Here is a 12,084-nt window from a genome sequence, read left to right as displayed (position 1 = left end):
AAAATAAAACCTTACTGTCCACAACTCTTTAAATGGTAGTTCAAAGTAAAGTTTAAAACATTGAAACTATGATCTTATATAAGAGGAAATATAATGTGCTGATGTCTTTAAAACAAAAAAAAAAAACAACAACCTGAAACTCATGTTTATTTCAGATGTTAATTTGTATATAAATATCAACTCAATTAAAAAATACTAAATATATAATATATATTTATTTAATATATAAATATATAAAGTGTGATAAAACGTGGAAAGGTAGCATCTGTAATGTATTTACACATGACTACTCTGGGATTTAGTGGCCTCTTGTTCTTGTTGGCTTCACTCTCACTCCCCGTCTAATTGCCCATTTCCTCCTATCACACTACGTTTGAACTTCTCCCTGTCTCTGTAGTATTCCTTGTCCGCCCAGTATGGCAGCTCACCTGTGATACACAAACACACACACACACATGCACCTGTTTCACTTTTCCCCCATTTATTCCGATTTGGGAGGGAGGTGGGGTGTGTGAGTAACGCGGACCACTTAATGTAGTGGCTGTACTCAACCCGCACTGCATTTGCAGCTGTTAAAATGACAGGCAGACTCCCGTGACTCCAGCTGCTCTCCATTCTGAAAAAAAAGAGGCGGGCAAGGAAGGAAGAAGAAAATGACAGCACAGCTATTCAATGCCAAGAGGCTGACAATGAACGATGGAATGACGAATGACAAAAGAGGCAGAGAAAGAAAGAATGAGAAGAAAAGAGCAAGAAAAAGCCTCGCGTATCCATTACTATAACGATTACTCACGGGCAGGAGTGTGCTTTCTCTGAAAAGCGTATATCTAGCTCGGAAAAGACAAATAATAATTACAGGGCGTCTCATTATAGGACCACATGCAACAAGCTGTGACCTACTTCTGGGGTGTTGGCATGCAGGGGATGATGGGATTGATGAGAATGATATTTTTCCTCAGCAGCGAGTGCCGTCACCGTCTCATTCGTCTCATTATAGGACCAAATGCAACAAGCTGTGACCTACTTCTGGGGTGTTGGCATGCAGGGGATGATGGGATTGATGAGAATGATATTTTTCCTCAGCAGCGAGTGCCGTCACCTTCATCTTTTGATATTTTTGAAAAGCTATACACATGGAGATGTGCTGCTGGACGGAGATGTGTGCTGACAAAGATTGACACACATGAGTATGCACTCTTGAGAAGCTCTCTTTGGACGAAACACAGCAGATAGTCTGTCAAATTACATATATCTCAGAACTAGAGCATATGCTGAAAACAGATGTAGGCCTCTTCCTATCTCCACTTTACCTGCTCTGTGCCATTCACATGTACATATGCTTCTCATCACATCCGGGAAAGTAGGTTGAGTCATATGCGTATGTGTTTGAGTTGAGCCACAGTTAGATATCAGCTCAAAATGAATCTAAATCCAGAATGACTTCTCCAATGGACATCGTGTAGCCATTTTCTCTGAGGCTGGGTGCTGAGTGATCAAATGTCAAAGTGATAGCAATGTTGAAGATGTTTTGAGCTTCCTATACTAGGACCGGGCAATAAAACGATAACAATGATCTCAGTTTTCTCACAAATAGGTCTAATAATTTTCCTTAATAAAATTTTGACAAAAATTTTCAATATAAAGCTTATGCAAAGTTGTGTACATTTTCAAAAATTTTCGGCTGAAATAGTTTTGGATGGTCGGAATCATTGACCATTAATTAGTGTTTCTCTGATGGCGCATTTCAAATCTGTCTGTGTCTATTTTGTGCACACAACATGGATAAACTGTAACAGGTAAACATGTTAGCTGGAATAACAATATCGATTTCTTGCGTTTAATTAATACTGATTTTTTGTTGATGATTCCTTCCATTCCCACCTTTCAAATTAGGTTAATTTTATCACAAAATACACACCATGAATATGGTTTTTGACACTTTTTAATTTGACGTGACAGATCACTGTACGCTGTTCAAGCAGCACGTGAATCAATCATCTCGTCCTCCTTTTTACTATTAGTTATAGCACAAAATAATTATGAATGAACATTCATCACACTTAATCAGTCACTTAATCAGTGTTTTACCTGCAAAAAGACGTCAATAAAACATCTTGAAAACAATACGTCACATAACAATGTATTCACCTCAGGAAAGTCATTCAGTGTTCATAAACTCGATAGTCCGCTAGAAAAAATAACTCTAGAGAGGAATATTTTGTAAATATATGCACTGTATTACATATTTAATGTCTTATATTTTGACTTATATTAGCCCATTGTTTTCATTATTTCATGTATTTTGAATAAATCCTTCAAGTTTTTATTATTATTATTATATATATATATTTTTTTATATCACAGCCTGTAGTAGTCTTTATTCACTTGTTTAGCAAGTGTTTGGTTGTCTGGTTTCTACAACTTTTACAAAAAAAAAGTTACATTTATCGTGATTTAATAATATATATATATATATATATATGCTGTATATATTTATTTATTTATTTATTTTTGACTAAATCATCCAGCACTTCCTATACTGTATGTTTATTAACTGAAGAAGATATTTGGGAATAAGTCTCAGTGTTTTTGTCCATACTATGAAAAACAAAAGGGTCAAATGTTGTTTAGCTTTCATGTTCCACAGAAGAAAATAGTCATTCAGGTTTGTAACAACATAAGCGCGAGTAAATGATGACAGAATTTCATTTTTTGGTGAACTGACCCATTAAAGCTGCAGTGTTTGCTAGCTTAGCGAATGCCGTTGAGATGAATGAGTATACTAACAGAAAGCTTTTTCTAAGTATTATAGACTTTCTTGGCTCAAACAAACAGAGCAGTATTGAAAGCGCCTCAGTGTTTACACTCTTCGTAAGTCTAGTTAGAAATGTGGTACTTTGTGATAGAAAAATGTTTTAACACTGAAGAAATCCACACATTAGCTTTAATGAGGAATATACTATATGTTTGCTCTCTTTTTCACTCTCTCTGGTGCATCTGATCTGAGTTTGGGTAGAAATAAGACATTCAGCGCAGGTGTAAAGCTTTATTACAGCCTGAGGGCACAGAAGTTCAGGCCCCAATAAAAGATATTAGCAAAGCTGTGTGTGAGAGAGAGTGTACTTTAAGAAATGGAAGGAAAGCCCCAGTGGTCCATTTTTACATTCATACAGTGAAAATGCTTTATAAAAGTGTTCGTAGATAAAAACTCCTTCGAATTTTGACAGCTGTGCAGTCTTATCGTCATCTCATCTTAATGCTCCTTGGAGCTCAGCCTGAGTATAGCATCGTGAATCTGGAAAGCAGAACTGCCAGCTAATGTGTTTTGTTCATCGTAAGCAAAAGTGAAGCTCTTTATCACCACCTCAGTCAGCATAATCATTATGATTATAAAATTAATTGAAGGTGAATTGTTTCCTCTAAAATCATTGCTTATGTTTATTGTTGCATAAAACCCCCCTCATTACTATGCACCTTGACGTTGTACCAAAGTGCTTTTATTAAACTTTGGATGTCTAATCTGATCTGGTTCATTTATCTGCAAAATTATCTTAAATAACTTCTAACTATGCGTTATCTGCAGTTGGATATGCACTACAACCACTGCACACAACAGATTAGTTAAGTTATAATTTGTTTTTGTAGTTAATATTTTGAAATCTATCTATCTATCTATCTATCTATCTATCTATCTATCTATCTGTCTGTCTGTCTGTCTGTCTGTCTGTCTGTCTGTCTATCTATAAACTAAGCAAAAATTAACTTGCCAGTCACTGTATAACATGCATTCACTGTTGTAAAGAAAAGAGCAGCTTTAAAAAAAATAACAATAAAAAAACACTTGCTGAAAAATATGAGTTCTGAGTGAATTAAAGGTCTTGATGATGATAGATCTGGCCTGCCCACACTGAAATCTTGTTGTACCAGAGTTCTGCTCTGCATGAATATTAAACATACGAGGAGAGACTGATTATAAAAGTTTAACTATGAATATTATATGACAAATCCTCGAATATTCACAAAGAAAATGTTCTTAGTTGTACACTCTGTAGTGTTCTGTGAGTGCGCTGACAGAGAGAATCTGTTCTGATTGGCTGTGGTTTGACTGAATACTTAGCAATAAGCGTTGTTCTTTTTTAAAGCTCGAAGAAGAAGGCAGGTTTACTTGTACCCTTGTCAAAGGCCTAGGCTATATTTTTAAGAGCACAGCATTCACTGAGCATGCATTCACAAAATAACCATCTCTTTTGACCTCTCTTCTGCCAATTCAGACCTGTCTATGCCATCACATTCTCGTTGTCTGAATTCACTCTGCAACTTTTAAACATGACCCAGACAGACTTTCATCTTTTTCTTCGATTGCTATAGTGTCCTCTGTTTCATTTCAGTAACTTGTGCCCTACAGCTCTTTACCCTTCACATCATCTCAGTCTGTGCTTTAATGATCTGTTAAATTCTCTTTTTTAAAATTGCTGCCTTCATGTAGAATTATTTGATGCTGTATTCTCACCTGTGCTTGTGTGATGGAGCATATCTGTCATTGGCTGGTCTCCAGGGGCCTTTCAGTTTCTTCACAGCTCTTGCCTTTTCTGCCACTGAAAGATTTTCCTGACACGCATGTTGTAGTGTAACATCCTCTTGCCCTATTGACCCCCTCCTGTTATTTCTGACACATAAACACAGTTGACACAACTGCGCTGATACTGTACACACTGCCATAGCCACTGTATATGAGTGAAACTGGTCTATGGGTTACGTATACCACTTTTTATTTTATTTTATATTATTTTTATTTTATTTTATTTTAATAAAATAAATAGTTTAATAATAATAATTATTATTATTATTATTATTATTAGTAGTAGTAGTAGTAATATTATTTTTATATATACACCATGTTTTATTTTATTTTATTTTGCATTTATTTAAATTTACACATTCTTTTAATTTCTTTTTATAAAATGATTTTAAATGTTTATGTTTTCATCTTTTTTATTTTATTTTATTATTTTTTAATTTTCCTTTAATCTCCTAAAGGTCCTGATTTTAATCTCCTTATTTTTAACCACTTTATAAAATATGAATCCTTTTTTTGTGTGCTTCATATTAGAATTTTTTGTTAAGAGGGCTTGACAAGTGCTGGGAGAGGGTATGAACTTTCAAATATATTTTGCGAAGAGCCTCTTGGTATTATGGGATTAGATTTTGGTTCAGTATTTGGAGTGATGGGAGATATTAAATCATTTGCTTGCCGTGTTTCTGGAAGCCAAAGGCATGATGTCAGTGTGTTTGGTGGATTTATGCAGCTGGTAAGATGCTGAATGTCTGCTATTTGCATATTTATCTTGTATATACATATTCATAAACTAAGGTTGAGATTTCATTGACGGACAGGAACAGGATAACGCTCAGCATGTTGCCTTTAATCTGCTGGTTGTCATTACCTTAAACACAGCTCTCTTGTGCCTCATCCCTCATCCTCTAGAAATGAGACAGCTCATATTAAAGATAAGCCATTAAGTCAAGATGAAGCCGCGCTGACAGATCTATGTGTGCGTATGTGTTTGTGACCGAGAAAATAGCAGGCACTGGCAAACAGGCTGTGATTGGATGGAAACTGTGTTCACAGGATGGATGTGATAGGAAGAGTTTGTTCTTCTCACTTTTAATTAGGGCTGACACGAATCAAGTGTGGTTGAGAGGGAGATAATGAGAACATGACAGAGCAGAGAGGAGCAAGAGGTGCCAACACCGCAACTTCCTGTTGTGCAGAAACTCTCCAGCAAACAAATCTGCAGAGCAGTAAATGTAATTCATTGCTATACTTAAGTATTATTTTGGGGACTTTGTACTCTTGAATACTATTAAAACTAATTACTTGTGCTTAATTACATTTCCAAGGGTGAAAAGAATTATGCTTTTTATTATTCCTTTCAAATTCCCTATTTATATACAGTACAAGTTTATGGTAAAATAACTCTTATACTCACCAAGGCTGCATTTATTCAATTAAGTTACTGTAATATTACTGTAATATTGTGAAAAATTATTACAATGTAAAAATTACTCAATATTCTAATATACTCAGTATTTTGATATACTCAGTATTTTAATATCATTTAAAATGTAATTTATTCCTGTGATAGCAAAACTGAATTTTCAGCATCATTACTCCAATCTGCAGTCTCACATGATCCTTAAGACACCTTCAGAAATTAATATGACATACAAATATGATGATTTGGTGCTTAAGAAACTTTTTTTATTATTATCATTGTTGAAAACAGTTGAAAATTTTATATGGAAACCATTTTTGTCAGGATTCTTTGATAAATACAAAATTAAAAATAATGGCATTTATTTGAATATAAACCTTTTGTAACATTATAAATGATTTTACTGACACATTTGATAAATTTAACGCATTCTTGCTGAATGAAAGTGTTAATTTCTTTAAAAAAACAAAAAGACTTACTGACCCCAGACTTACTCACTTTATGTTTTTATTTAGGTACCTTTAATTTTTACCAATTTTAAATGGCATATTTCAAGATATAAAGTCTTTAAAGTCTGCTTTTTTACTTCAGCAAATTTGTTTTGCTTTTTTTACTGCTTGAGAACAATGTGGAAATGGTTTTATTTTCACTCAGTTATGTTTTTGATTACTTTGATTTTGAATTGATTAAACTTTTGACACAATAATTGTACTTTAACTTGAAGACACACCCCTGCTGCAGACATATATGCATACTCATGTATTTAACTGTTCAAATATTTGGTGACACACATATGCTTGTACACAGACTTGTTTGCTTGTCATACTGACACACGTTTGAGCATGACTTGTATTGTTCAACCTGTAGTCGATCACACACGTTGATGGACAGCCATGAGCCCACTCTCTCAGCACGTCACCATAAATCTGCTGCCCACACTCACAGACACACTTTTACACAGTGTCACGCAGTCTCCTCTTTATATGTTTTTCACCTTTTTTATTTTTCTGGCACAGCGCCACTAACACAATTTGTGTGAACGATTATTACTGGTGTCTATTTCACATCTTTTGATCTGGCTCTATATGTGTAGCAGCAGTTTGTGAGCAAACAGTGGAAAGCTGGCCATCATTAGCAGCATTGGGAATGAACCGCACCATGACAGTCATGTTTATTTGTGCATACTGCCTGAGTTGTTTTAGTGCCTGAATGCAGTTTGCATGGTGCAGTTACCTCATAAGTTTTGAATATTGAAGTTGTGGAGGAGGCAGCAGACTACTGTGATTTGGCATACTTTATTAAAGGGATAGTTCACCCAAAAATGAAAATACTGTCATTAATTACTCACCCTCATGCCGTTCCAAACCCGTAAGACCATCGTTCATCTTTGGAACACAAATAAAGATATTTTTGATGAAATCCAAGAGCTTTCCCTGCATAGACAGCAATGGAACTACCACGTTCAAGGCCCAAAATGGTAGTAAGGACATTGTTAAAATAGTCCATGTGACATTTGATAGTGTCCAAAACCCATGACAGAGAATATCTAGTGCACTCATTCACTCCCATATATCATTTAAACCTATTTACTAGTACTGGGCAACGATTAATCACGATTAATCCAAAATAAACGTTTTTGTGTACATAATATATGTGTGTGTACTTTGTATATTTATTGTGTATATATAAATACACACACATGCATGTATATATTTAAGAAAAATATGTTTATATATTAAATATATTTATTTATCATATAAATTATATGAATATAAATATATACATCAATATTTTCAAAATATATACTGTATGTGTACACACACATATATTATATAAACAAAAACTTTTATTTTGGATGTGATTAATTGCGATTAATCGTTGCCCAGCACTACTATTTACACTTATCAACTAGAGAATACCCATAATGTACAATGAGGGTCACATCAAATAAATTCTAGCAACTCTGTTGGCTTCAACAATGCCTTTGAAACTGGACTCATAAGTGCATTTTTAAATTATAAATAAATTGTTTAATCAAGGTTTATACAAGCACACGGGCGCATTTTGAAAGCCACATCTATCAGCAGATCCGTCTATGTGCAGATATATTAGGGATCCGCTGATAGATGCGGCTTTCAAATGCTCCCATGTGCTTCTGTGTGAGCACTTAATAAAGAATGTTAAGCGATGATCATTGTAGCCAATCATAGAAAGTTGTATCTGTACAACATGTATCTGTTGAGCATGTGAACACATGGCCAATCAGCAGTGTTTAAGAATCAACAGTGTTCCAATGTTAGCGGGAAATGGACTTTTTTTTTTTTTTCAGTAGCGACTGGTATCGCGGTCAGTACTTTTGACAACACTAATGTAGAGTAATTCAGGCATACAACAATAATCTGGCATACTGCACACTATAAAGTACATACTATGACCAAGAGCAGTTCGAAATCAATGTGATCTCTGCAACCCGATCTCACTGAAAAATGTAATAAGGTGGCGATTTTGTATGAATTCGTGCAATATTTAGAAAAATAAAACTAAGCATGAAACACATCCCTAAACATAACCATCAATGGGGTTTAAGCAGATGATACAAAAATGTACTGTATGAATTAGATTGTACGATTTCATATGAAGTACCAAACGTAGAACAGTTACGAATTGTCATCCCTGCTGAAAAAACAAACAAACAATAGAAACATCACAGAAATTCTAATGGTTTCCACTACAAATACCATCACAAACATTACAAACCATCAACTTTTAACCATTAAAACCATTAAAAAATGGTTTCCTGTAGTGTGTTTTGGGACATATTCCATTAGGATTTAGTGGTTTTAACAAGCCACCAATAGAAGGCGACTAATTACCAGTAGAAACCCACAGGGACCATTACAGTGCCCATTACAACCAATACAAGTCCCAAATATAACTAGTAAAACAATTACACATTTTGTGATGGTGTCTTGTTTTTTTCAGTAGGGATGTGATTGTGTTGGGTCTCTGCCAGTCAGGTACAGGGCTATGAGGCAACCTTATTCCCTACTTGAGCCATGAATGCTGCTGATTTCCTCCTATGAAGAAGACAGTTTTCTTTCTGTTACTACTTTATATGATTTAACCAGCTGCCATGCTTCTTTCCTCTTCTCCCATTTTATTCCACCCCTCATTCTTCTCTCCATCTGTTGGCGAGAGAATGTTCATCCCATTATATGACGCATTACTATGATCCCCTCTGGTACTCTGTGCTCTTTCTTACAATATATCTCTCACACACTCTTGAGTTCTGTAACTCCCAGGCATGCTCTCTCATCTCTTTCTCCGTTGACAGATCAGAGAAGTTTTTGAGTGATGTGGGCCGAAGAGCTTTGTGAGAATGACTGATGTAACAGACAAACAGCGCAGTGAGGACGGCTGCTCCGCCCTTGGATTTCATACAGATGGTGTCAAGGAAACGTTTGTCTTACATGTTCTCTTGCATCGCCTTGACCTCCAAGCTGTTGCCAATGGCCACGAGCGAGTTCTGGAAGGTCGCAATTAGGTGCTCGTGCATATTCATTGATGTTACTGTGACTGCGCTGTTAAAATGAAAGGCTTCGCTGCGTCACTGACAGCTCCCACCATGCTTAACTCTGCTCAGTTTAAAAGATGTTCATCGTCAAGCTTTAGCTGTTTGTTTATGCACCAACGATTCCAGTGTTCCAGTTAAATAGTGATTAGAGAACATGAAGTGAAGCTAAACCTTCAAATGAATTGCTTTTTTTTTTCATCAATTTGGAATAAATTGTGAATGCTACACAGAAGAAAAATGCTAACAATGTTTACCCTGCATAAAATGCATTATTCTTTGTTGTGGTATTATTAGATTTAGTTTTATTTTTGTTCAGCATGCTAAATTATCTTCTCTGTAAATCTTAATTGCTAATATCTCCCACTCGTTCCATTGCTCGGTGTCAGAAATGTGCCCCCAGCCCTGTACTGAAATGCCAAGCTACGCGTACTGTGTGGCTAATTTAGCGCATATAAAATTTAGTCTCTGCTATTTGTCAATAAACTCTTTATTTTCAGCGTATGCCGTCAGGTGTCGTGGGCTATGGAATTCAGGATGAAAGAATGATAAGCGTGCGTTAATGATCATACAGTCGTTTAGTGGTGGGCAATGTTGTAACAAGCGCTGACAAGATGCTAGCAGAGCTTAATTAATGAGCCAGTTGAAGAGTCAGGCCATGACACAACATTTTCTATATTCCAAATCTTCTGACGCAACGTTCTAATTAATTAGCTCACTAAAAAGCTTTTCTTTTTAAACTTTGTCCTTTTCATCTGGAGGCCCTGGTGATGGTAGAAACTTCACATGTAGCTGTGTGGTCTAGATGTCCATTTCCCATGACAGAATGATTGTTTTGTATACTGAATCAGTTTTAAGACATCTTTTGATGTGCAGGGATCAATATTGTGGAATAGACTGTGATGTTTGAGTCAGTCTAGGTGGTAAATAGTCTCTGTCTCAGTCCCACTGACTGCCCACAATCTGTTCATAGACTGTTTGATGCATATTGCATGCAAACAACAAAACACTATTCTGCTTTGTTTTCTGCAGTTTGCCTGTGAAAAATCAGTCCTTATTACCCGTTGATGGACAGAAATTATGATCACAAAGTCTACACACATTTTTCTCTATTTCCTTTGATGTGTTTTGTTCAACTTTTCACTGAGACTGTTTTGAAAGATTTATTTTTTTTGATGCCCTAAATATATGCACTGATAGTATGATACGATAATCAGATAATGTTTACATATCATGGCCGATAACCACTAAATTACTGCTATTATTATTATTATTATTATTTAATAAAATAAAAAAATTTAAAAAAATTTAACATTAAAAATAAAATGTTATAAGTTTAGCCATCACAATGTCATAATGTGCTGTATAACATACATGCATGCATATTCATTTTGAGATTTAGATATAATTGCAGGCATATTGATTTTGAGTGTTAGATGTAATAGGAGAAATGAGAATGCATAATTAAAGGGGTCATGAACTGGCTTTTTTTTTTTTTTTTTTTGTACTGTTCTCTGAGGTCCACTTATAATCATAGGCCATTGGTCAGTCAAACAATTTAAACACTTAAACTTTTAAACACGTTTTAGCATTACTATAGTAAATGTACAGATTCACACTCTGTGTACCATTTAAGCGGTTTTGCTACGATTGCATAGAGCAGCGTCAAGCGCGTGCGGTTGCCATGGCAACCAGATACACTGCATGCAAATTACTAGTTTTACAAATTAAAGGCTGCGGTGTCTATTTTTGCTGTGCTAGCAATAAACATGTCAAATAGAATGCACTATAAACATGCTTTTGAACAAAATCGCAAAGTAGAATTTAAGCAAATCAACGAGTGAAATCTATTTCTAGGTTTTGTTCTGTGTGCATTAAATTACATTTGGATGGGTACAAAAGTTTCATAAGAGCATATTGCTTCGTCGAGAAAACAGCAGCAGCACTTTAAGGTTCAGCGTGGGTGCACACATCAGTAACGTCCCACGGAATATAATTGGGCCGCGGCAGCTTCCTGTTTATTGAAACAAAGCTAAAACTTGCAAAAATGGCAAACCGTGGTTTCCATAAAACAGCATATTAAGTGCAGGGCTGTGTTGTGTTTGCAGGGGCACGGGAAGATGTTTTCGGGTTGGGGGTGCTGTGTGTGTCCGTGTTGGGTGAAATGAGGTGGGGGGTTCACCTCATTTGACAACTCCACAAAGCACTACAAGTGTGTCGATATGAACACTTGTTTAAGTGGCATATACACACTGGGAAATTTGACTGCATATCACATTTTTGAAATTATCGATAGTAGCTAATCAATCTCGGGGGTTGGGCTGGGTCCGCTAGGCTTACTTGTCTCAGTGCTCGTGCTGGAGCTTGTTCACTTACGTTGGTGCTCGTTTGAACGAGCCGTTTTAGGTAGGCGTGGTTGACTCTTAACTTTTATAAAGAACATGTCTTTGGATTTGAGACTTTAGTCTTTGCAACTTTACAGATCTTCTTTATGCACCAAGAGCTTGTAACACTCCA

Source organism: Sinocyclocheilus anshuiensis, unplaced genomic scaffold (assembly GCF_001515605.1).
Source record: "Sinocyclocheilus anshuiensis isolate Anshui unplaced genomic scaffold, SAMN03320099.WGS_v1.1 scaffold523, whole genome shotgun sequence".
Taxonomy (NCBI): Eukaryota; Metazoa; Chordata; class Actinopteri; order Cypriniformes; family Cyprinidae; genus Sinocyclocheilus; species Sinocyclocheilus anshuiensis.
Note: the sequence above shows the minus strand (reverse complement) of the source record.